We start from the raw sequence: 27,879 nt of genomic DNA, 5'->3' as shown, positions 1-27,879 counted from the left end.
AGTGAGAAAGGGAAGACCAACTCTACATTAGTATTGGTTTTGATGTGTTTGTTTGTTTGTTTGTTTGTTTGTTTGTTTGTTTTTTGAGACTGGATCTCACCCTGTCACCCAGACTGGAGTTCAGTGGCAACATCTTGGCTCACTGCAACCTCTGCCCCCCAGGCTCAAGCAATCTCAGCCTCCCAAGTAGCTGGGACCACAGGCACACACCACCACGCCTAGTTAATTTTAGTATTTTTTGTAGAGATGGGGTCTCACTTTGTTGCTGGTCTCAAACTCCTGAGCTCAAGCGATCTGCCTGCCTTGGCACATTAGCCACCACATCTGGCCCATATCTTTCTGCTATAGGAGGAAACGGAACATAGGCCAAATGGTCCAGGTGTTGGTGTCAGATAGCCAAAGACCTGAATTTAAAATTTTGCCTCTATCACTTAACACTGATCTTGGGCAAGCTGTTTACACCTTTCTGAACTTATTTTCCTCACCTGTAAAATGGAAACAATCATATAGTACCCACCTTGTAGGGCTGCAGTGGACAAAGTTGCTACTCTGTGAATTTTCACTCTCTCTCCCAGCCTTCCTACCACAAGACTTTGCGTGTCTGAAGAGATGTAATCTTGCTTTGACAGCTGGACACTTTTCACTGATGGTGGACCATTCATGGTCAGGCACAGACAACAACATGAAACCCCAACATGTGGAAATAAGGCTATGTTCTAGAGAAAAACCTGTATCTCGACTCACTGCACTTCCAACACCAAATGTAGGGGTGATTTTCCCCACACCAAGTTCTCTAACTCTCTGGACACCAGCTAAGTGTTCTGCAATTTAATTCAATTCTGACAAAAACTCCCTGTGGGTTTGAAAGCTCAGTCCCAGAAGACTGCCTTCACTTCAGACACCTGACGCAAGTATCCTCACAGTTCCCTCTGACTTGGCTACAAATTCAGGGGTACCCACAACCCCACTCCAACCCCCTTTCCACCTCACTCCCCATCCAGATTCAATAATTTGTTAGGACAGCTCACAAAACTCAGGGAAGCATTTACTTTGATTTTACTGGTTTATTCTAAAGGATGCACATGAACAGACAGATGAAGAAGTACATAGGGTGAGGTCCAGAAAAACTCAAGTGCAGGAGCTTCTGTCCCCATGCAATTGGGATGCACCACCCTCCAGGCACATGGATGTATTCACCAACTCAGAAACTCTTCAGACCCTGCAGCTTAAGGATTTTTATGGAGGCTTCATCATGTAGCCACAATTGATGTGATTTACTCTCCAGCTCCTCTTCTCTTCCCAGATAATGGAGAGTTGAGGCTGAAAGTTCCAAGTTTCTCATCATGGCATGCTCTTTCCGGTGATCAGCTCCCATTCTGAAGCTATCCAGGAGCCCACCAAGAATCACCTCACTAAAACAAAATATGCTCTTATCAGTCAGGACATTACAAAGGTTTTAGGAGCTCTATGTCAGGAACTTGAGGCAGAGGCCAAATATATAGTTTTCATTATGTCATACCTCCTCAGGAGTAAACAGTGAAAAGTCAACTTTGAGACCTTGTGCTGACGTGCTGGTCTGCAAAAGTCTTTTCATCAAGAAGTTTGTCCATGGCCATTGCCATGAGAAGTTTTTGGTCTTATAGGGAGTCTAGAGTCACTGCTACAGAGATGTTAAGGTATCAGCCCAGATATTTGCCTTGTATTCAATGGCATTGACATATCTTAATGGGGACTGCTCCCCAGGGCAAGAGAGGGCGGTGTGTTCTGTCAAAATGGGGCATCCCTAAGAAAAGTTTACAAAGAACATCTCACATTTTGGGGGAAGGGACTTGTGGAGCTGTCCCCTCATCCTGGGCTCCTCATGTGTGAATTTGAAGGCTGAAGGATCCTAAGGCAGCATCTGGAGGTTGGGTACCAGGCAGATCTGAGGCTAGAGCTCAGCTTCAGCACTTACTGGTTTTATGACTTTGAGCTGGTGATTGCTTCTCACAGAGCCTTAGTTTGCTCATCTACAAAATGGGGATCCCAGGATCCATTTTGAGGTGCAGTGGGAAGGATTCAATTAGCCGGCGAACATTAAACCTCTCCAGAGTGCTCTGCCTTACGAGGTGCCGTTAGTGCTGTGGCAGCTGCCAGTAACATCTGGCATAATTCTTGGTCCCGCCACCCGGGGTTGGGTGGCGTAAATTCCTATCCTCTTCCCTCTCTGAGCCTCCGATGAGAAGATCTGCACAGTGGGCTTCTCAGGACCACCTTGTGCAGACTGAGTTGAGGTTGTCAAAAACACACTTTATAGTGTCTGGCACAGAGTAGGACCTCAGCAAAGGGTCACTCTATGATGTTACCAATGCTGTTATTATTACTCAATCAACAGGGACTGGGATATGCTCAGCTTAGAATTGATTTACATGACCAAAAGACTCAGGAATTAGATGCATTCTCCTGAAGTTCAGAGCTGTTGTCCTTCAAGCCACTGAAGTTTTATTTAGACCATTTATTCTATTCCCATTTTACAGATGAAGCACTGGGGCCCAGAAAAGGCAAGTGTCTTTCCCATGTTCACATAGCTAGTTAGTAACAGCCTGCACTGAACCTGATTGCAGCCCTGTGCTCTACCATGCCACAGCAACTCTCCTTCAGCTTCTTTCCTAGTATTCAAGAACCTCATTCCCATAGCAAGCATTCTTCTAGTCGTATTCTCTGCTCCTTCCCTAACGAGACCAGCTCAGCTTCTCTACTTTCTATTAATTAAAACAGTTCATACTTCCAGGCTCCGCATCTTTGCCTGTGCTGTTCTCTCTATCTAGAATGCCTACTCCACCCCTTACCTAAGGAAACTACCACCAATCTGTTCCTTTTCTCATCTCTGGGGCCCTGGAGCTAGAAATATACCCACAGAGGTATACCATAAGTGAATGTGAATTTTCTGATTCTACTAAAGTCATGTGCCACCCCAGAATTTCCATGAGGACTGAATAGAAAGGAACTTGGTCCACGTGGCTCCACTCACCTTCTCGCACACGCCTGAGAGTTATGAGCAGTATAGATTACTTTAATGACAGTATTACTTCCAACTGCGTCTCTCCCATCTGTTCTTCCCCAATTACGAATGCAGAAACCCAGCATGTGTCTCCATTCTGGCAGTAGAGAATGAAATATAAGTGCTATAAAAGGGAGTATATTCTTTGAACAATACAGTTGGCACCTGTGAAGCTTGCCTTGCATTTCAGATCCCCCTGCGTCTTCAAGAGGGAGCTGGAGCCTCCTTTTAGAAAAGGCTGCAGCATGCCCAAATCATCCTCCGCCTTCCCTCAAACCCAAGGGTACCAAGAAATGACAAAGCCAGCGGGGTTTCGTGGGAATCAGGAAAGAGCCTGGAGTTGTTGTGGAAATGGCTCAAGCCAAGGTGATGAGAAAACGGAATTAATGAGGGAGTCTGTTTGCCACATCAAATGCACGAAGTGGGGGTTGAGGCTGAGAGAGATTAGAAAAAGCAGACTTCATGGATATAAGCAGAATTTTAAAATCCAGAGGTATATCAGGGAAAGTAAACTGAGTTTGTTCTCATTCTCATTTTGCATATGAGAAACCAAAGACTCAGAAATGTTAACTTACCTGGATGAGTCCAGGTGTGGTAGCTCATGCCTGTAATGCCAGCAGTTTGGGAGGCTGAGGTGGGTGGATCACGAAACTCCATCTCAAAATAATAATAATAATAATAATAATTACCTGGATGAGATCTCACAGCAAGGAAGAAGGAAGTGCAGGCCTGAGCTCAAACCCAGCTCTAATACAGTATGAAGTTGATGTTCTTCACTGCCACGGCACCCCCACTAAAGTGAACCCACCTCACAAGCCCACAGATGAATTGATATCCCTGCCTGCATGCCCATGCCAAGCAAAACCCAGGCTTGCATCTCTTACCTCTGCCACAGCAATAAACAGGATTAGATGCAGAAAGAAAATAAAGAAAGGGCAGCCGAGTCCCAGATTTCAGAAAACAAATCATTCTCCGGATGAAATACACTTCAGGGGGAAGAAATCCCTAAATGTTTTATTAAAGGAATTCAACAACTACAAATATTAACAGCAAGGCTATGAATTATTTAAAATTCAACTACCTAAACCAGCCTATAAATTAAACATGAGAAGTTCTTGTCAGAAAGAGAGAGGCTGGGTGAGCTCCCAGTTCTTAGCACTGAGAAGGAAGAAGGCGGACCTTGTGTTTTCTGAGCACCTACTGGGTGCCAACTGCTTTGCTTTTCTCACTTTCCGGTTGGAATCTGACTCTAAGCCTAGGAAAGAGATATTATGGGTTGCACGGTACAGTTGCAAGAAGCCAAAAGTTTGAGACAGAAAGTGGTTTCTCCACACTCACAGTTAAGTAACAGGGATACTAAGGTTTAGCCAATGTTTGCATGGATTCAAAGCAATCTCTTTCCACTGTGCCAGGCTGCCTTGCAGCTGGAGGACACATGTAGGTGTAAAAGCAGAAAGCAGAGACCTTAGATACAGTCACATTGAATAGAGGAGAATAAACTGCAGATTCCAGTACCCTGACCCATCACAGAGAAGCAAAGCTTCCTGGAGTTAGAATGCCAGGGAGTTAGTCACACACTTGTCATTGTTATTGTTTCTAGGAAAGTTTTTTTTTTTTTAAGCTAATTTTAGAGTTATAGAAAAATTACAGAGATAATACAGAGAGGTTTTTTTTTTTGAGATGGAGTCTTGCTCTGTAGCCCAGGCTGGAGTGCAGTGGCACAATCTTGGCCCACTGCAAGCTCCGCCTCCCGGGTTCACGCCTTCTCCTTCCTCAGCCTCCCAGACTACGGGCACCCACCACCACGCCCGGCTAATTTTTTTGTGTTTTTAGTAGAGATGGGGTTTCACCGTGTTAGCCAGGATGGTCTCGATCTCCTGACCTCGTGATCCGCCCGCCTCAGCCTCCCAAAGTGCTGGGATTACAGGCATGAGCCGCTGCACATAAACCACCTATTTTCTTTTAAAGTTAACATCTTACTTTACCATGATACAGTTGTAAAAACTAAGAAACTAGCATTGGTGTTGTATAATTAATTAAACTCCAGACCTTATTTGAATTTTACCAGTTTTTCCACTAATATCCTCTTCTGTTTCAGAGTCCAATCCATGATACTATAATTACTTTTACTTTTCATGTCTTCTTAGTTTTTCTGGCCAGAGACAGTTTTTCAGTCTTCATTTGTTTGTCATAACCTTGAGAGTTTTAAGTAAAACTGGTCAGGCATTTTATAGAATGTTCCTCAATTTGGGTAATGTAATTTTTACCAGCTGTGCGTCAATGGATACATGTCTTGATCTTACTTAAACCTTCTTCCCATGCTGTGAGTATGATTAAATAAGATAAAGCATGGAAAGCCCTTACCCTGGGCATGCACTCTTAGCCATCAGGATCATTATTTCATGGGATGGATCTTACTCGCTTGAGAATAAAGATGCTATGGAGTAATTTTGTCTGATATACTCAAGGGCATCAGGTTGCTTTGCTATAAAAAACACAGATGCACAGAAGAAGAAGGACTAGTAGGATCATTTGGTCTGACTTTCCATTGCTACTTGAAAACCTGTTATAAGGCAGGTACCTCTGGTGATGAGGCACATACTGCTTTATGAAGTGCTCAAGCCATCTTTGAGCTGCTCAGACTGGTCTTGCTCTACCCTACTTCTAGTAGGATTCATAAGAATCCCAGTGTGCTCACTCTTACTTTGCAGAATGACTATTTCATCTCTTCTCTCCATGCAGAACTCTAACCAGCCTCCCACTGTCACCCTCTTAACAGATACTGTGGCTTTTTATTGCACTGAGAAAATGTAAGTAATGTGAAGAATCAAGTCTATTAACTACTGGCATCCACACCCTTCTTTTCTGCTTTTTATTCTTTTATGATGGGCACTCTTCCTGTGTCTGTTTGAGTCCAGTCCCTCAACTCAGGCAAAGATGGATTTACCAGAAGCCTCGGCTTCAGGATCCTCCACTTCCCAGCCCCGGACAGTACTGAAGGTTACTGAGGGTTGTAGAATGTTAAAGATGGGGGTTATAATCAGGAACATTTGTATGTAAGCATGTCAAGTAAATAACCTAAAGCAATGGTTTTTAAGGTAGTGGTGGGCAATTTCTGGAGACATTTTTGGTTGTCATAATTTGGGAAGTGCTACTGGCACGTAGTGGGTAGATGACAGGGATGCTGCTAAATCCTATCATGCATGGGACAGTCCCCTACAAAGGATTATCTGACCCAAAATGCAAATCTTGCAGAGGTTAAGAAATCTTAGCTTTAAAAGTTTTCAGAAAAAAGATACACGTATCTTTAAAGTGCTGTTGATTTGTTATGATTTCTCTTCTCATACTAAATAAATATTCAATTCTATGCCTAATTTTTGAATACATAACTTTGTATTCTTTTTTCTTAAAGGGGACTCTTCAAATTGCATTAGCTCAGGCCCCACAAAATTTGAACTGCACTTGTATTCAGGCCCTAGACATTCCTTTCATCATGGTGGGCTTTACTCCTACAATTTCTTCCCTCAACTGGGTCATGCCTATTTTGGTCCAGCTATTGGACCAAATGTTTGCACCATCTTCAATTCCTCACCTTCTTTCTGCCTTGATTCCCCTTCCACTGGACTCTCATCCTTCCCCTGTCTCCCAGGAATATTATAAAATCTTGTTGTTGATGTTCCCAATGACCTCCATCTGGCCAAATCCAATGACAAATTCTCAGTTTCCATTTGCTGAACGCTTTATCTCATATAAAATAGCTGGTCACTGCTTCCTGTTAGAAATCTTTTTGTTTGTTTGTTTTTAATTTGGCTTCAAAGACAACACTCTTTCCTGGTTTTCTGCCTGCCTCACAGGCAGCTCACTCTCCCTGCTGGATCCTCCCTTCTTTCTGACCTCTACGTTCTAGAAGATACCAAGGTGCAATCCTCAGCCCTCTCACTCCCCAGTTGATTTCATTCAGTGCTGAGATTTTAAATGCCAATAGCTCCAACCCCAGCCTCGTCGTAAATGCCTCCATTTGGATGGCTAATGGACATCTCAAACGTCTGACATGGAACTCATTATTCCCTCAACCTGTTTCTCCCACAGTCTGCCCTACACTGGAAGTTGAACCAACACACATCCTGTTACTCAGGCCAAAACACTTGGAGTTATCCTTGACTAGTTCTGTCTCTCACACCCACAGCCAAACCATCAGCATATCCTGTCAGCTCCAACTTGAAAATGCAGCACTTTTTCAAATATGTCTCAACACACTCAATCATTCTCCTAGTCCAAGCCATCATCATCCCTGACCTTGGTAGATGGTGAGCTCTTCACTGGCCTCTATTTGTCCTCTTACCTATCTCCAACACACTCCATTCTCCACCTCTGCACAATATCTGGAATTATCAATTTAAAATAAAAATCAGATCATTTCACCTCCTGCCCAAATGCCTCCCTACCATGGCTCTTTTAGCACACTTAGAATGAATCCAGTGTCCTCCCCACCACCTATGAAGTCCTTTCTGATCTGACCCCTGCCTACTTTTACCATTTGCTACCACCATCTCACTCCAGTCCCTTGCCTGTTTGTTGTCCTTCTAGCACTCCATGCTTAGTTTTGCTTCAGGGCCTTTGCCTTTTCTGTTTCCTCATCAGGAAATGCACTTCACCCAGATGTACAAGTAGGTAGCCCGTCACTTCACACAGGTCAACTGAATCTACTTCATGCATGTGTATGTCATAATGTAGAATGTACATATTATACACACGTACATTATAATGTCACACATGGTATATGCACATGATATGCAACTCTGCATATACAACTTCTCAAACAGAAAATAGTGGCTGCTCTGAACAATGAAAAGGAAGTGTCAAATGTGGGCTAATTCTCACCCTGTTCTTTCCCCACCTCTCTCTGTAGTTTATGCCAGTTAACTTTGTCTTCCCTCTGGAGCCACACAGAACAAGCCTCTCCTTTGGCTCTGTGAGAGCCTTTTGAGAAAGGAAACAGCCAGAATAAAAATAGAAAGCTTTCTTGATCCAGGCTAATGATGGTGGTGGTGACCATCATGTTTTTATAGTGAGGAAGAGGCTGGAAGTGATAGCCTCCATTTATTGAGTCAATTATCTGGCAGGCTCTGTGCTAAGAATTTGTAAATCTTTACTCCATTTGATACTCATAGTAACTCAGTGAGGTGGGTCTTTTCTCCTCAATTTACAGATAAGGAAAAGGCTGACTCAGAGAAAAACTGCAACTCACCTGGGCTTACAGAGCAAACAAGTGGCAGAACTAAAACCTGCCCTTATCTGTTTAACCCTAAAGTCTATGTTAGTTGTATCCAAGCTCCTTTTATCTTTCTTCCCTTTTCTGAAAATGTTGATTCAAATTTGTTAACCTAGAGAATATGTGGAAGAAGTAGGACCATGACCCATCCAGATCCATAGCCTGTATCATTTCTTTTCACCTGCACGCCTTGCCCTGCAAGCCATTATGCTTCAGGTTTGAGACTCCAGAGCCAGAGATCCTGCCTCCGAAAATGTGAGGGGTGAGGCTATCTGCCCTCAGCTAATAACTCAGTTCTGGCTATTCTTGAGAGCTGACCTAGTCTTACTGTTGGGTATATTTGCCTCCAAATGATGCCTCCTGCAGCCTTCAGTAGTGAGCAAGACAGGACCTCTAAGGCTATCAGCATCTTACTGGGGGGAATTTGAGGCCCAGGGGGCTCAGGACCCACGTTGTGCAGCATAGGATTTTCCTGCGGTGTCTTACCTTCCGCCTTCTGTCATCCTCCGTTCCCTCCCATTTCCACCCGTCCTTCACCACCTCCACCACATTTTGTTTTCTAGCTCAAATGGTAATGATCTTGCTCTTACATAGCCCCTATCTGCCAAATAGATCCCTGTGCACAGTACAGGTGTTGGTAACGAATATTACCCGCCATCCGTCTTTCTTAATCACACTCTGCCCCTGAAATGCAGCCACTTCTAGAGTGAAATATAGCCACCATTTAGCCATGCTTAACACCAATGGGGGAGCCCATGAAGGCAGGTCTGCCTTTCCAGATGAAGGTGCAGCACGATCCGAAACAGAGGTCGGAAGCTTTTCCTGGATCTGGGATTTGAGCCAGCTGTCACTTCTTGGAGCCTGCCTCAGACACTTCCCTGAGGGGTTGTCTCTTACTCTCTGATGTGCCTCAGGGCCAGTACTGAAAACTGAGGTGTCTTGGCTTCTGAGGACAGCCTGAGACACAGCCTTCTAAGCTGCAGTGAGAGAAATTCACTACCCAGCTCTGCTGCTGCAGGCCAGGGAAAAGGGAACTGGTCCCCCACATTACTGACTCTACAACCTATTCCAGCTAAACAATCAGTAAACACACACCATGGGTCCTAATCCACGTTTCACACTTTGTACCTGAGTGATCTTTTACAATTCTTTAAGCCCTCTGAATCCTAGCGTATCATCTACATAAAGGGAATCATAGTCCTAGCTGAAGGGGTTGTTCTGAGAGTCAGAAGAGAAAATGAATGCAATGCTCCTAGTAAAGATTATGTAACAGTTGCTCAATAAATGTTAGCAAGTGTTACTGTAAGGTAATAAATGGACAAATACTACATAAGGAAATGAACTAGAAAAATTTTAACAGAGACATTTTAAGGGGATTTCATGATATTTATTGATATAATAATAATATAAAACTCTAACTTCAAGGTATTACGTTGGCACAAAAGTAATTGCGGTATTTTGCTGGTTGAATTACCTCAGGTCTGTCCCTCCATATTCTGATTATGGGCTGACATTTCCCTTTCAACCCATCTCAACTCACACTCCCTGACTAGTCACCAAATACCAGACTCTGAGGTACAAAAACAAACAAACCGAAAAGCAAAAACAAAAACAAGGTCTAGAAGCTGACAGTCTATAGGTAGTGAGGGGCACATAAGAAAACCATTCTTCTTTTACGTTCAAAGATTAGACTAGAGCAACAGTATTTAACATAGGGCTGCCCAGACGCCTGGCATTCCATAGGGGTTGGGAAGAGTGGAATGAGAGAAGGGTCTTCTGTCCATGGAAAGGGGAAAGAGAGAAGTGTCTGGGGGGTTGGAATCTCGGTGCCCCACTCCCATCCTGCTTCTCCCCAAAAGCACAGCTTTGCTTTCTTCAGTTTCCTATGTCCAGGTTCAACATAAAGTCACGTTTCCTTTGAAAGGTTCTGCCTTTTGTTTTTCCCTAACATTGAACAAAAAGGTTCCTCTGGTTCCTTTCTGAGCCACTTTCCCAGGATTTGCTTCTGAAGTGTGACTATCTAGCACACCGTCCACTCTTTTTGATCCTTATCACTTATGTTATTTAGTAGCTCAGGTGAATTTGGGCTTCTCGTCTTCCCATGAGCCTGGGAATGCTTTGGGGGCAGGGTCCTTGCAACCTTCCCTGGTTATCTGGAGCCCCAAGCACTGAGCCTGAGGCACAGGAGGTCTCTCCTCCAGCTTTGGCAGAAATCTAAGGCCTGGAGGGTCAGTGGAGAACAGGAACCTGCTGCTTCTCCAAGGCTGTGAAGGGCAGAAGTGAAAAGGGGAAAATGGGGAAACAAAGCTTTAGAGAGATGGAGAAAGCATTTTCCACATCTCTGAATGAGGATGTCTGACTCCTAGGCTCTTAAACTGCCCCCACCCCGCCAAAACAAACAAACAAACAGACAAACAAACAAACAAAAAAACACACACACACACACAAGAATCACTTACTCCTGTGCTTCCCTGTGTGTCTGGGTGCCCTGAGCACCATGAATATTGGAGGTCTACCCTTAAGTCACCCACTGTTCCAAGGAAATTCAGTAAATCTAAATTTGAGCCTTACCTTCCAGGTTGTTATGAAGGAGTATTTTTGTCACTGTAAGAACATAAAACATATTTATTTAGTGTCTTGTTATTTTAATGTGTAGCTTTTCAATATTTAGTCTTATTGTACTAGGCATCTATTTGTTCTCTTGCCCTGGACACTGTGAATGTGAGGGGCGGGCCCATCTGCTTAGGAAGACAAAGGCAAGTGACTGAGTGGGAGGCATGTGAAGGAGGCCGACCTGGCCTTTCCTGCCTGCGTCCAAATACTCCCTTCTACACTAACGGAAGGGTAGCATGGTTAAGAGGATAAAGACTGTGTTTTGGGGTATAGTGATTGGCTCTCCTGCATTCGGGACATGCTGCTTTCTTGGTGGATTCGTCGGGCCCTTCGTCTCCTTTTATATCCTGTGCATGTCTTGGTAAAGTGTTAAGTGTTTTGTGCCTTTACAAATGCCGCTTTTGTATCACACCAACTCCTGCTGGTAGCTCCTGGCAGCATACAATAGGTTGTACATTTATTTCCACTAGGACATTTCAAAAGGAGCATACTCTCTTCTGTACAGGAAAATCTGCCTCCCCACCCACCTGCGGCCCCTCCAGAAGTGAAGCCCAAGATTAGCTCCCTGGGCAGTCTTTTCAGTTTCCTGAAATAGCCAAGGCTCTAAGGAAGGAGGGGGAGACAAGAGGCTCCCAAGGCCGGGAGTGGAGAGGGTTTCAGAAGGCCAGGCCTGTTCCGCATTCTCTGCCAAAAAATAGGACCACAGAGGGGCCTTTGGAGGACTTGGAGGAGAGTTGCGGGTGGGAAGGGTGGAAGGGCATTTGGCCTGGGCCCCATAGTCACAAATGGCTGCAAACATAGAGCTGTGACGTTACCATCAAATGAATTTCTAGAGTCCGCAGCCACTGTACACTCCAGAAGGACTGAGAGATGTTCATCATGAAAACTTAATCTTGAGTCTATGTTTGTAATCCTGTTTGTTGTGAATTTCTTAAGAAATGAAAATGACCTAGGTCTTTCTGCTGTGGAAAACAGACATAGATACCATCCAACAGGTGGATTAATAATAACTGACACTTCCATAGCACTCCAACTATGCCAAGTGCCATTCTTAGTGATTTACATGTATTAATGAACTCCTTTGTTCATTTGATCCTTGTGATTCCAACCTTCTAAGATGGGTAACATCATTATTTCTCTTTTACCGATGAAGAAACTAAAGCCCAGAGGGCTCAAGTAAATTGTCTGAGGTCCCATAGGTAGTAAGCAACCCAGCCAGGATTGGAGAGCAGGCAGTCTGGCTCCCAGGACAGGACTTGAACTACAACACAGTACAGCCTCTTGAATATGAACAGCCTGACCAGACTGTGAGTGGCATTCTGCAGTCCCACCTGCCACCTCATGTTTATTCCTCAGACTGTCTGTGTCCTACACCATCAGGCAGCCCTTTGAGACTGTCTGCCCCTAAGACATAGGAGCCTTCTGTAGCCTTAACCCCTGATGCTCCTGTGTCCTGGAGAGAAATACTTCCCAGAGCTGCTTAACTTCTATCGTATGTATGACAGGCCCTGTGGTAGGCCTTAGAGCTGCACCAGAATCAAGGGAGTCTCTACTCCTGTCCTCACCCATGTGCAGTTGAACGAGAGGGACATACAACACTCAAATTCTGACATGATTCTGGCAAGGATGGTAGAAGGATGGGGACCCTGTGGTGCACAGCAGAAACTCTCAACCCTGGGAGAATGGGGGAGGCTGTCAAATGCAACTAATGATCTGAGACATGAACAATGATCCGGCATTGCAGAGCCCAAAAGCTGAGGGAAGGGTGTGAAGAGTGTTCCTGGCAGAGACCTGGAGGCAAGTGAGAGCTGGCCCCTTCTTGCCCATCTGCTGTGCCAGTCACCTGTGAAGCACATCCTGGGGGCGTCAGCCTGACAGTAGAGGTAAACAGGCCTTTCCAGACCTCTTTCCTTTGGGCCTCAGGCCTCCGCATGGAAGAAAAGGGAATGTCAAAGTATTAATACAGTCTCATGACTCTCACATGCCACACCCTGGGCTGAGCTCTTTCCCTGTATTATCTCATTTAGTCCATCTCAACGAGGAATCTGAGGCCTAGAGAGAGAGTATGTCTCATATTCAGAAGAGGAGGAGGTGGGTTCAGCACCCAGGCCAGGATATGTCCAAGTTTTGCTATAGAAGTGTCAGTTATTATTAATCCACCTGTTGAGTGGCATCTACGTCTGTTTTCTACACCAGAAAGGCCTGGGCCATTTCCATTTCTTAGGAGACCCTAACACTCAAGGTCACATTGCAAGAGGTACATGTGAGATGGGAGATACTGTTGTGGCCGGCTTTGAAAAATCCAATCAGTCACAAATATCCACTATGTACTAGGTATTAATGCTAAGTAAACATCAGTATATAAAACAAAGATCTCGGCTAACAAGGATTTTACATTCTAGGGAGAGAAGACAGCCAATGGCATGATAAATAGGCAAATTATATAGTAGATTCGAGGTAACAAGTGCCATAAAATTACAGCAGGGTAAAATTACAGCAGGGGCTTAAGAGTGGTGATGGTGGAGTGAGAGCCACAATTTCAGGTAGAAGAATCACGAAAGCTCTCCCAAGAATACAATATTTGGACAGAAAAAAAGGAGGAGGAGGAAAAGGAAAATGAGGAGGAAGAGGAAGTGAAGAGGAGGAGGAATGCAGCATATGGATATCTGGAAAATATCATTCCAAAGAGAACAACAGCAAGTACAAAGGCCCTGAGGTAGATAATCCCTCGTGTTTCAAGAGACAGAGTCAGGGGAAGTAATAGGAGATGTGGTCAAAGTGGTAGTGGATGGTCAGATCCTAATGGGCTCTTCAAAGACATGAGAATAGCCTTGACTTTTACTCTGAAAGAAGTAAAAAGTTTTAAAGTAAAGAAGTAAAAAAACATTTACTCTGGAAGCCATTGGAAGACTTTAAACAGAAAAGGAACACTATCTACCCTAAGTTTCAAAAGGAATATTCTGGCAACTTTGGATAGACTTGTATTAATCAGGGTTCTCCAGAAAAAGCAAAACCAAAAGGATACACAGTCATGCATCGACTAACAACAGGGATATCTTCTGAGAAGTGCATCATTAGGTGATTCTGTCATTATGACAACATTCTAGATTATACTACACAACCCTAGATAGTATAGCCTACTGCACACCTGGTTATGTGATATAGCCTATTGTTCCTGGGCTATAAACCTATACAGCGGATTGCTGTACTGAATACTGTAGGCAACTGCAACACAATGGTATTTGCGTAGCTAAGCATAGAAAACATATACCAAAATACGGTATATTTTTTACTTTATAAAAATTTCATTTTTCACACTTTACGCTTTTATATAACACATCTTGAAACACAAACACATTGTACAGCTCTACAAAAGTATTTTCTCTATATGCTAATTCTATAAACCTTTTCCTATTTTTATTTTTTAAACTTTTTTGTTAAAAACGAAGGCACAAACACACGTATTAGCCTAGGCTTCCACAAGGTCAGGATCATTAATATCACTGTCTTCCACCTCCATATCTTTTCTCACTGGAAAGTCTTCTGGGGCAGTAACACACATGGAGCTGTCATCTCCTATGACAACAGTGCCTTCTTCTGAAATACCTCCTGAAGGACATGTCTGAGGCTCTATAACAGTTAACTTTTATTTGATTTTATTTCATTTTATATATTTTTTTATTTATTTGAGACAGAGTCGCACTCTGCCGCCCAGGCTGGAGTACAGTGGCACAATCTTGGCTCACTGCAACCTCTGCCTTCTGGGTTCGAGCAATTCTTCTACCTCAGCCTCCCGAGTAGCTGGGGTTATAGGCACGCGCCACCATGACTGGCTAATTTTTGTATTTTCAGTAGAGACAGGGTTTCACCATGTTGTCCAGGCTGGCCTCAATCTCCTGACCTCAGGTGATCTTGGCCTCCCAAAGTGCTGGGATTACAGGCATGAGCCACTGCACCCAGCCTATAACAGTTAACTTTTAAAAGATATAAGTAGGAATATACTCTAAAATAACATATAGTATAGTATACTATAGTAAATACATAAACCAGTAATATAGTCATATATTATTATCAAGTATTATATACTGCACATTAATTGTATGTGCTATACTCTTACATAACTGGCAGTTCAGTTTGTTTATACCAGCATGACCACAAACAGGTGATTAATGCATTGTGTTATGCAGACTGTCGCAACATCATTAGGCAACAGGAATTTTCAGCTCCATTATGATCTCAGCTCACTGCTGCCTCAACCTCTTAAACTCAGGCAACCCTCCCACCTCAGCCGCCTGGGTACCTGGGACTACAGGCATGTGCCACCATGTCTGGCTAATTATAAAATTTTTTTGCTGTAGCGATGTGGTTTTACTATGTTGCCCAGGCTGGTCTCAGAGACCTTCTGGGCTCAAGGGATCCTCCCACTTCAGTCTCCCAAAGTGCTGGGATTGCATGTGTGAGCCACTGCACCCAGCCTTCCAAAATAATTTTAAAGGACCACTGTCATATATGCGATGTGTTATTGACTGGGCATATAAGGTGAGTTAAAGTAAAAATGGCCATATGAATAATGCAGCTTTCACACACATGCACATGCATGCGCACGTGCACACACACACACACACACACACACACACACACACACACACAATCAGTAGCCAGAAATAGGATTTGGAATCAGAATTTAGGTAAAATTGCAACCACAACCACTCATTCTACGTTTAACTTTGAACAAATTTTTCCATTTCTTTCTTCATTTTTAGGAAGTCCAATTTAAAAAAGAAAGAAAGAAAGAAATTCTTGGATATGGTAAAATGTTTTACCCCCTGGCAAGTCGGGAGCAAGCTTATGGCAAAAATAAAACAAAACCGGTACAGAAGCAGTCTCCTTATTGCTTTACAAAGTAAATGTGCTGTCCCCTCCCACTTATTTCCTGTGGAGCCTGAGAACCAAACGAAGGTGGAGAGAGAAGAAAGAGGGGGGCAGGAAAGACAGCGATGGAGAAGGGGAGGGAGGAAGCAGGTGAAGTGATGGCTTAGTTCCTCTTCATCCTTCCTGCAGGATGAGCTGGCATCAATGGCAGGCTTCCTGCCTTGTCTCCATTCTGCATGTGCTGCCTTGAAGAATCGGTCTGACTTCTTACTTTAGATCATTTCAGAAGGCTCTATTTTTTTCTCTCTGACTTGTACTTTAATTTTTAAACTTTTCATTTCTGAGGATTAAGTCTAGGAATATAGCTCTCAAGAAGAAAAATTCCTGAAAATGATTTCTCTCTCTGCAAATTACATATCACAGAAACAATAGACTCCAGGCAGCCATACATATGGTTAGAGGGGAGAATATCAAAAAGCATCACCCATGAAAAATGGCAAACCCTCCTCTGTCATGTCCTTCCACACTCTCTGAACCTTGATGTCTTCTTTCATAAAATGGGAATATGGAGGCTTAGTTCTCAGAGTTGCTATGAGGATTAGATGAGGATCCAGCATGGTATCTGGTAACTAATGCTGCTCTCTACAAATGGTAACTATCATAATCATCATAATTGTAATTGCCCAACAGGTTCTTCTTGCCCTCTGCGCAGAGTCAATTTACCTAGACAGCAGTATTGCAATAGAGAAATAGTTTAATAAATGCAGATTCAGCTAAGCGATAGGAGAGGAGTTCATTACTCGAACAGCCTCCCTGAAAAATTGGAGGCTAAGGTTTTTTAAATATAGTTTGATGAGCAGGGGCCTAGGGAGTGGGGAATGCAGATTTGTTGGGTTGAGGATGAAATGAATAGGGAGTTAAAGCTTGTCTTCTTGTGCTGAGTCAGTTCCTAGGTGGGGGCCACAATACCAGATGAGCCACTTTTATGAGTCTGCTTGGCTATCAGAATGCAGGAGGTGAAAAAATACCTCAAACACCAATGTTAGATTTTACAACAGTAATGTTATATACAGGAGTAATTGGGGAGGTTAGGAATCCTATGGTCTCTGGCCGCATGACTCCTGAGCCATAATTATTAATCCTGCTGCTAATTTTTTTGTTTTACAAAGGCAGTGTGGTCCCCAAGCAAGGATGGGTTTTGTTTCAGGAAGGAGCTGTTATCATCTTTGTTTCAAAGTTAAACTATAAACTGAATTCCTCCTGAGGCTACCATAGCCTCCACCAGGAATAAACAAGGATAGCTTGGAGGTTAGAAGCAAGACGAAGTTGGTTATGTCAGATTTCTTCCACTGTCGTAATTCTCCTATGTTGGGTTTTTCTCTCTGTTATAATTTTGCAAAGGATAGTTCATGATCATTATTATTTTGTGAGGAGGAAATTTATTCAGGAAGGCAACATGGAGAAAATAACCTGAAGGAAAATAGGATGTGGGTATGGGAATGTTGGGAGAGATAACAGAGTCCCAGGTGAGGAAACAGCCTGTGTAAAAGCAAGAGGCCTGAACACCTTTGGACACCACTGTGGAAAAGGCCAGTCTGCCCTAACAGCTTCTCCTGATTGGATTTAACTCCAGCAGTTCTAACTCAGGTGTATGGTATGTCCCTTTGACTTTGATAAGACCCCCTAGTGTTGTCATTGTGGAATGCCTCCTCATTGATAATCACTGATAGCCACAAAGCCAGGTAAAATAGTATATTAATGTTTAGCTGAATGGTTGCTCAGTTCCAACAACAACTGGCACGATGGGAATTAAGAAAACATCAAGAACTTGTTAATACTGAGTCTATTTAATCAAATTCCTGATTCCATGGGGGTTAGGCAAGAACCTCAACTTTCAACTCAATAAAGAAATAACACTGGATGTGGTAGCTCACGCTTGAAATCCCAGCATTTTAGGAGGTCAAGGCAAGAAAGAGGATTACTTGAGCTCAAGAGTTTGAGACCAGCCAGGGCAATATAGTGAGACCCATCTCTACAAAATATATTTTTAAAAAATTAGGTAAGTGTGGTGGCACATGCCTTTAGTCTCACTACTTGGGTGGCTTAAATGGGAGGATTGCTTGAGCCAGGGAGATCAACAGTGCAGTGAGACGTGAACGTGCCACTGCATTCCAACCTGGACAACATAGCGAGACCCTGTCTCCAAAAAATAAATAAATAAACTTAAAAGGAATAACTTTTAACAATTTTTTAAAATATGAAAAAACACAAATAAGAGAGCAGGGAACAAACAGGAGGTGAATACAAATTTATGATCTAGACAGAAGACACTACAGGTTGCCCTATGGTCACTTGGCTTTGTGAAATTGGTTTTGTCAACCTTGCAACTGAAGAAGTGAAGGCTTTTAGCAGAGAAGTTATTTGCTAGGTAGGTTCACCAGGTCTTTCCAACTCTATTTTCCAAACTCTTTTTTTTTTTTTTTTTTTTTTTGAGACAGGGTCTTGCTCTGTCACCCAGGTTGGAGTGCAGTGGTGTGATCATAGCTCACTGTAGCCCTTGACCTCTAAGGCTTAAGCGATCCTCCCATCTCAGCCTCCTGAGTAGCTGGGACCACAAGCATACACCACCATGCTTGGCGCTATTTTTTCTACTTTTTGTAGAGATAGGGTCTCACTGTGTTGCCCAGGATGGTCTCAAACTTCTGCGCTCAAGCAATCTTTCCACCTTGGCCTCCCAAAGTGCTGGGATTACAGACATGAGCCACTGCATCCAGCTTCAAACTCTTTCCACATTATCATGTAGTCTCCTGTGATACTAGGCTATGAACTAGACATTTCTCTCCTTTTTTAAGTTCACTTAAAAATGCATGAATCAGTTCTGCTTTCATAAATTAGAACAATATCACTATAACTAAAATCACTCTGACTACCCCATCCACATTTATCATTGCTAATCTAGTCTTTGTCCCTCCTCTCCCTGCCCAAAAGTAGCCACTCATATAAATGTGGTTTTTATCCTTCCAGGTCTTTCCAAAATAACTTTAAATGAGTTTGTGTTGTCACTTCAGTCCTTTAAAAATACTTTTCCAAATATGTAACCTACCCGTAGGAATGCTGTGATGTGTGCTTGTTTTTTAAATGGTGTCATACTATATATAACATTCGGCATCTTGCTTTTTTTTTTTTTACTCTCAGCAATATTTTTTGAACTCTGCTCATGGTGACACATAAAGATTCAATTCATTCCTTTTAAGTGCAAGAGAACATTCCGGCATATGAATATGCCAGTTTTATTCAGCAGTGCCCTAATTGAAGAGTATTTAGGTTGTTTTCAGTTTTTTGTTACTACAGAGAATGCCTCAGTGATCACTTATCACATATACATCTTTGTGCGTATGTTCAAGCACTTGAAAAGCTCACAGTTAAACGCTAACAAGTGGAATGCTCATCATATATCATTTTTATCTGTGTGAGAAGCAATTTCCTAAAGGGCCTGTAATCCTTGATTCTGAGTTGGACCATCTGGTTTTCAGAATTACTGACACTCAGTCTGGGAGGGAAAGTGAAGATTTAAGCCTCGCTTTTTAGAGTTAGACCGTGATTGCCCAGAGAGGAGACTGACTTGACAATCGTCACAGAGCACAGAGTTTGATCTTGCAGTCCTTCGGCTGGTATTACCACTTGCCGTGTGTCCTTCCCATCTACATTTGGTCCTTGACAGCTGTCACCTGCAGCTTCAGTGCGCTGCACCTCAATCTCTCTGCCTGAGGTTATTTTTTGCGAGTGGGTGGGGAGTGATGATGGCCTTAGACACAATCCACAGCAAAAGATGAACAGGGAGTTGGTAGAAAAATATACCAGATTTCTTGCCTCTTCATGGAAAGATTCAGGGATGTATCTTACCCAGTCTCTCAGAGAGACCATAACGAGATCGAGTTACTGTTGCCCACCTGGTAGCCCCCTGATTAACACACTGATATGGTTTGGCTCTGTGTCCCCACCCAAATCTCATCTCGAATTGTAATCCACATGTGTCAAGGGAGGAAGGTGATTGGATCACTGGGATGGTGTCCCCATGCTGTTCTCATAATGGTGAGTGAGTTCTCATGAGATCTAATGGTCTTATAAATGGCAGTTTTCCCTGCTGTCTTCTCTTCTCTCACCTGCCACCATGTGAGACGTCCCTGCTTCCCCTTCTGCCATGATTGTAAGTTTCCCAAGACCTCCCCAGCCATGTGGAACTGTGAGTCAATTAAACCTATTTTTTTATAAATTACCCAGTCTAGGAGGGGCACAGCAGCTCACGCCTGTAATCCCAGCACTTTGGGAGGCTGAGGCACATGGATCACCTGAGGTCAGGAGTTCGAGACCAGCCTGGCCAACATGGTGAAACGCTGTGTCTACTAAAAATACAAAAAATTAGCCAGGCGTGGTGGTGGGCACATGTAATCCCAGCTACTCTGGAAGCTGAGGCAGGAGGATCGCTTGAACCTGGGAAGCAGAGGTTGCAGTGAGCCAAGATAATGCCATTGCACTCCAGCCTGGGCAACAAGAGTGAAACAACATCTCATAAAAAAAAATCAAAATAAAAATTTAAAAACTAAATTACCTAGCCTCAGGTATGTCTTTATAGCACTGTGAAAATGGACTAATACAGATACCCTTGTTTGCTTTCCTCCATTCCTTGGCTCAATTCTCAGTCCCTCACTTGTTTCCTGAAATCACCTCCCAAATCAACTATTATTACCCCATTCCTTAGCTCTCATAGAACTCAATCCAAGATTCCATCTATATTCCAGGCTCTGTGCTTGGCAAATAGAATACACATATGAGTAATATGTGATTTTCTGTACTTAACAAGGACACTTAATGACTCGGGTCTTCTGACTGTTGTTTGTTTGTTTGTTTGTTTTGCCATATCATATCCATGCATTTAAATTCGGTGGCATTTATTGTTTTTTAAAATTCAGTTGGTCTTCTCATAGTCTGACTAAATGAAGTTTTATTGTAATAACTTAATTCCACTCCCTTTTTTTATGTAAAGACCTGACTAAAATAATAATCCTTAAACACACATTTTAACTGGAAACTGAGCCACTGCCCCAATGCTCTATTGACTTCTCCATTTTTCTGATATTTATGTGTCTCCTCCCTCTGCCCTTAGTAAATGTTGATGTTCAGTTCGCCCTGATCAGTATTTAGCCCTTCTGGTCAATTTATCTTATTTATTGATCTAAGCAGAAAATCAATATAGTCTTCATTTGCTGTCGTGTTGAATACAGGAGAGCTTGATTCTGCAGAAACTATGCCCAGATTACTAAGACTTTGATAGGATACTACCACCAGACTCCATTCAGAGAGCCTTCCAGGATCCAGTTCTAACTCACATCCTCTGCTCCTGTGCTAAAACCATGAGTGCTTCCACTTCCACCCTCTTATGAATAGATACGGAGCGTCCCTTGGGTCTCCTAGCCAAGACTTGACCCCTGGTGCTTACTAAGTACAAGTTGAGTGTCCCCTTATCTGAAATGCTTGGAACTAGAGAAGTGTTTCAGATTTCTGATGTTTTCAGATTTTGGAATATTTGCATAGACATACAGAAATATCCTGGAGATGGGACCCAAGTCTAAACATGAAATTCATATGTTTCATATACAGCTTATACATATAGCCTGAAGGGAATTGTATACAATATTTTTAACAATCCTGTGCATTAAATAAAGTTTGTATACATTGAACCAGCAGAAAGAAAAGGTATGCAATTTTCCACCTGAGGTGTCCTATAGCAATCAAAAAGTTTCCAATTTTGGAGCATTTCAAATTTCACATGATCAGATTGGATGCTCAACCTGTACAAATAAATGTATTAAGCTTGCTTTCAGAATGTATTGGCTTTCAGAGAACTCTACCAACTCACGGGGCAACTTACATAAATGTGCAGGGAGGTAAAATGCCTTTGCAATAAATAAATAACCCAAGAACATTTTGGAAAACCAGTTGCTTTTACATCATAGCATCTATTGTGGAGCCTTAAATTCATACTGTTTGCAGAGGTTTGGGTGTCAGGAAGACCTTGAATTCTAATCCTGTCTCCTCGCCTGATTAACTGAGACATTGCACAAATAACCTACCCTCTCTGAACTTCTCTTTACTGACCTACGAAATGAGAATAGTCTGGCATCAGCGGCTCACATCTGTAATCATAGCACTTTAATCACTCAAGCCCAGAAGCCCAGGAGACCAACCCGGGCATGGTGGTGCCCACCTGTAGACCCAGCAACTTGGGAGGCTAAGGCAGCAGGATCGCTTGAGCCTGGGAGGTCAAAGTTGCAGTGAGCTGTGTTAGGCAACTGTACTCTAGCCTGGGTGACAGAGTGATACCCTGTCTCAATAACTAAATAAACAAATAAAATTAGAACAATGATAATATTTTATCTATCGTCAGGATCGTTCTCAGAATTACAAATCGTGCTAGTCAAACTCATAGTGGGGTGCTGGCTCCTATCTTTATGTGATAACTATCATTTGCCTATTTTTCTCCTTTTCTTTTAAATTGTAATGGAGTCATGGGCTTTATTAAATAGGTATTTACAAGTCTTTCAGTCACCATGAAATATCAATTACCATCCACCCTGTCCCTACCTACCACTTCCTTTGAAGAACAAGAATAATGCCCAACTAAACTCTGGGTTCAGGGGCAGAAAGGAGGCCCACGTGTTTTCTATCTAGGAACTGGCAAGTAAATGTCTGGGATTTTTTGGTAGTGGATTCTCCCTCTAACCTGTGCTTGTGCAGGGCAGGGCACTAAGAAGGCTCTCAGCCCTAGAAGGGAAGTAGGGAAGCCTAGTCATTGCTTTTCTGCAGATGCTCAAATGAAGTGAAAAGTAAATACCCAGGCCATTGTGTGGCAAGGCAGTAAGTGTGCTAATGGGAAAAATGTGGATGCTCAAGAAGGGTTCTAACCAAGCGTGGGCCTGGGGGAAGACGTTGAGTGTTCAGAGAAGCTTCAAAGGCTGATCTCTCTTGGTATCCTTAAATCAGCAGGAGTTAACCTGGCAGTGGGCTTGGGATAGAGAAAGCAATTATGGACCTAAGAAGAAAGAAGTATGGTGGTTTGGAAATGGATAGATTTGGCCTGTTGCATAAATGGAAATAATTACTAAGGTGAGGAGGGAAGATAGGAGGGAGGGAGGGAGAGGTGTTAGGGTAGGGAATGATACAAATAATAACTGTGTGTCTTGTTGAGTGCTCACTCCATGCAGGCACCTACGAGGAACCCTGACACATCATCTTATTGAGTTCAAACAATACCAAGTAGAGTCAGGTTCTACTAGCATCTCGGTTTACAACTGGGGGACTGAGGCTGGAACAGTCAGTGACCTGTGCAAAGTTACCTAGCTAGTAAGAAGGTATAGCCAGAATTACTCCTAGATCTCTCCTGCTTTAGTGTAGGCAGAATCTTAGGCACCTGCAGTCCTGCTGAGCTGCCCATCAGGGCATTAATTATAATGGAGAAAAACTTCCAACAACCAAATGTTCTCTAATAGGGGATTGGATCACTTAATTGGGCAACTTCAAAACAGCCATGAAAATCATGTACTTGAAAGAAACAAAAAAGTGTCCTGAAATGTCCTTGGAGTAAGATTAAGGAGAAAGAAGAATATGAAAGTATATGTATAGTAAGATTCTAAAGTGTGTGTGTGTGTGTGTGTGTGTGTGTGTGTGTGTGTGTGTGTGTGTGTCATACACCTTTAGCAGATTTTGGAAACATTTCAATGCGTAAACCAGATAAAAACTCATGCCCTTGTGTAATTTACATTCTAATGGGAAGAAGCAGAAGATAAATAATAAGTGTGATAAATTATTTTAGGTGTTAGGAGACTGGGAGTACTGGAGAATGGAGAAGGGATGTAAGTGCCATTGGCCATGGGATGGAATTGCCAGATAAAATATTGAGTGTCCAGTTGCATTTGAATTTCAGGCAAGCAATTAATAATTGCACTATTTGGGAAGTGTGTATACCAAAAAAAAATTTGCTGTTTAAAATCCAAATTTAATTGGGTGCCTTGTGTTTTTATTTGCTAAAAGTGACAATCCTCATATTAGGAGATCGTCCCATGACACTGAGCAGGTGACATGTTAGCCATGAGGTTATCTAGAGAAAGAGCATTCATGCTTGGATCAAAGACAGCAAAATAACGATTGCAGTGCTCTCTGTGCAGTGGGATTAATGGATTTGTTTTTCCTTTTTACTTTTCGATGTTGTCCAAATGCCTTACAGCAGCAATGTATTACTTTTATAATAAAAAAATAGATTAAAAGTCAGTGCAATCTCACCGGGACCAGCATGGCTTCATCTGCCTTCTCTCTTTTGCTCTCACCTCTTCATTCTCAGAGCTTCCAGCAACCAGCTCCCAGCCACCCTACCCACTCTCACCAATCAGGTCAACAAATCATCAGCCCTCAAACCACAGTACTGTGAATGCTGGTATATAAGACTGGCATCTACACCTTAAAACCATTCCTCAGCTAAGACTCTGTCAACTTAGGCATGACTTTCTCACACAGGAAGGTTACTTTCTCAACTAATTTATTTTAAATAGCAACTGCTTGGGAAAGAGACATTCAACTGGATCAAGAATTATATGCCAAGAATTGCAATAAAGTAGTTTTATTGAAACAAAAGACTGAGCAAGAACAGTATTTCTAAATTTATTATAAATAAGTGATTTTAAATATTATATAGATATCACTATTACTAAAGTAGTAAATGAAATTAATTAGATATATGAGTGGTTCATTTATATTTCTAAGCAAAGTATTCAGGCATATCAAATAACTTAAAATTTTAGGAAAATGTGGAGTAGTCTGTCATATTCAGGACCTCGTGGAGAGGACTTGCTATATACGCTAAACACTACAGGCTTTTCCATCTTAGTGGTTACAGTAAGTAACAGCTTATATACCTTGAATATTTCCAATGCAATCAGCTCTAAATGCTTTGTTTGTATCAATTCATTTTATCCTCACAACAATCCCATGAGGATGATGCTATTGTTATTCCTATTCCTATTTTGGAGTCTAGCTCCAGAGACTGTACTTTAAAAAATATATGTAATTTTTATCATGGAATATGTCAAACATAAAAGAAAGTGAAAAGATAGTAAAATTGATGACCAAGTGCCCATCACTCCATGAAAATCAACTCACTTCATGGACTAGAGGCCAAATGTTAAGTTTGTCAAGTGACTCCGACTCATCAAAGGCCATTGTCATAGAGCCTGCCTGCATCTCTGTCATAGAGCCTGCCACGTCCTTGTGGCTTCTCTAAGCCCCCATTTCCTTATCTATAAAGTGGGGGTAATGTAGTTGCTGCTTCACACCCTTGGGCTAAGATAATTAGCATATGCTAAGTGCCTAGCTCACTGCCTGACATGTAGTAAACACTTGATAAGCATATGATCCAATTAATGTTCATCTTCCCCACTCTAATGAAAGCTGAAAAAGAGCAACAGTCACAGAATACCACCAAACACCAACCCAGGCAGGTATTCAGGAAATATCTTTTGAGTAAACAAAAGTGAAATATCTTCTGCCTTAACCTGAAAGCTCCACCACATATGCCCAATGATCTTTCAGCAGAGAAATTTTCCTGCCCAAGTTAATAGTTAGCACTACTCCAAACCTTTTAAAATATAAACAGTCTTTAAGAGAAATTGTATACGAATGCAAATGTCAAGGTACCTCTGGCTACTGTTAGCAAAATACACTGAACAATGAATATGTTAGATACATCAGCACCAGGCATTTGGGTTCTAAGAACTTTTGCTTTGATAACTCCTGGAGGCCCTGGAATTACTTCTAGATGAAGTAGAATTGCCTTGTTGATGTGAAGCCTAACAGAGAGCTGAATTCTTCCTATGCTAACCTTGAGGCCACTGGGGCCAAATGGAATTTTAGACCAAGCATAGGAGTAAAATCACCAATAAGATCAATGCTACATTTTCTTTCTGTGAGCAGCTGCCTCAGGCAGTGTTGAGTTCATATACACCCCCCTCCACCCACCTGCCACTTACCAGCCTGGAATAGGTCACTTCTCAGAGCTGCTGTAAAAGGAAGATGCAAATAGCATTCATGACACTCGTTAAGAGATTGAATGAGATAATATTAGAAGTTTCTTTCCACCCTGGGGAGCTTTAAACATGCTGACTTCTGTCACCTTGTTGTCCTTATCAGCGGTGCCATGAATACATTCTCATCTTTCAAACAGGAAAACAAGCTCAGAGAGATTCAGTGACTTACTCAGAATCACACAGTTTTGACAGGAGACTTTCAAATGCTGAAGTGTCAAAAGATCATTTTATAGGTATGTGCTTGGATGTCATTTATGTAAACGTGGTTAGGGGGCAAAGAATGAAATTCTCTTGGGTCTTGTGTGTGGGACTGAGATATCTACAATGGTGGGGAAATGGGTTCTCTTGATTATATCATAAAATAACCAGAAGATTTCCTTTAACTACCATGTTGAGCTATTGCTAGCAATTTGAAATTTTTATGTGAGTGCCAGGCAGCCGATCATCTGGGTGGCAGGTGCAGTTAGAAATATGGAATAAGAAAGGAGTTTATTTATAAATGGCCAGATAAATCCCCAAAATGAACTTGTCAGTCAACCCAAGGAATGTAACTATGAAGGAATAGGAAATTAATGATTGTCCGCTTTGGCGTAGACAGGCTCTCCAGTACCAGGTGTATGATTTGCTGGCTGTCAGCACATTTCTCGCTCCCCCTGCCTGGTGGCCAGTTATTTCTGTCAATACAAACTCAGTTCAGTACCTCTGAAATGCTGATCAATAAACTCAGCACTTGCTGGTTGAAATGAGCTTTAGCATTATCTGGGAAAATAAGGAGGAGAGAATTAGATTCCTTTTCCTCCCTCCTCTCTTTCTTCCTTTCTTCCCTAAACTTTCTTATTTTTCATTTTTTTGAGACACGGTCTTGCTTCGTTGCCTAGGCTGGAGAGCAGTGGCAAGATTATAGCTCACTGCAGCTGCCAAGTCCTAAGCTCAAGTGATCCTCCTACCCCAGCCTGCCAAGTATCTGGGACTACAGGCATGTGCCACCACACCCGGCTAATTTTCTTATGTGTGTGTGTGTGTGTAGAGACAAGGTCTCGCTGTGTTGCCCAGGCTTGTCTTAAACTCCTTGGCTCACGTGATGCTTCTGCCTCAGCCTCACAGAGTGCTAGGATTATAGGCATGAGCCACGACACCAGGCGCTAAACATTTATTATACCAGGCACACATCACAACCAGTTCTAATTCCTGAGGATGCACAAGAAAAAAATGAGAATCATGAACCTGGTGAGCAAACAAAAAGCACACTCCTATGTAGTGGGATTTGCCTCATTAGAGATGGACCTGGAAGCCAGGGAGGTGAACAGGCCAGCAGCAGCAATTTCACTGCTGTGCCTGTGTTGAAGGGAGGGCTTCTAGCTTCATGGAGGAGGTGATAATTCAGCTGGGCCCTGAGACGTGATTAGGAGTCCACCAAATAGGCATATGAGAGGAAGGCCATATCCACATATCCAGAGAGACAGTAGTAAGACATGGCAGTTCCCTGCTCCCTCTTGCTTTCTTTCTTCCTCTTTTTTTTTTTTTTCTTTTGCTTCCTTCTCTTCCTCAAGAACGAGCCTCCAGCCCAAGCATGATGGCTCACACCTGTAATCCCAGCACTTTGGAAGGCCAAGGCAGTTGAGGCCAAGAGTTCGAGACCAGCCTAGCCAACATGGCAAAACCCTGTCTCTACTAAAAAATACAAAAATTGAGAGTGTTTTAAAGGAATCAGACTAAATCCTTTGCAGGGATGTGGATGGAGCTGGAAGCCATTATCCTTAGCAAACTAACACAGGAACAGAAAACCAAACACTGCATATTCTCACATATAAGTAGGAGCTGAACTATGAGAACACATGGACACAGGGAGAGGAACAACACACACTGGGACCTTGAGGGGGGTTGTTGGGAGGGAGAGCATTAGGATAAATAGCTAATGCATGTGGGGCTTAATACCTAGGTGATGGGTT

General features: G+C 42.6%; 1 protein-coding gene across 1 annotated transcript in view; it reads left to right on the top strand.

The window, feature by feature from the left end:
- Nucleotides 1-27,879, top strand: part of LOC108530051 (astrotactin-2-like) — a 562,148-nt gene that overhangs the window by 507,938 nt on the left and 26,331 nt on the right. The window lies entirely within an intron of this gene.

This window comes from Rhinopithecus bieti, unplaced genomic scaffold (genome assembly GCF_001698545.2).
Source record: "Rhinopithecus bieti isolate Rb0 unplaced genomic scaffold, ASM169854v2 scaffold_7605, whole genome shotgun sequence".
Classification (NCBI taxonomy): Eukaryota; Metazoa; Chordata; class Mammalia; order Primates; family Cercopithecidae; genus Rhinopithecus; species Rhinopithecus bieti.
Note: the sequence above shows the minus strand (reverse complement) of the source record. Positions and strands in the feature narration are given on the sequence as shown.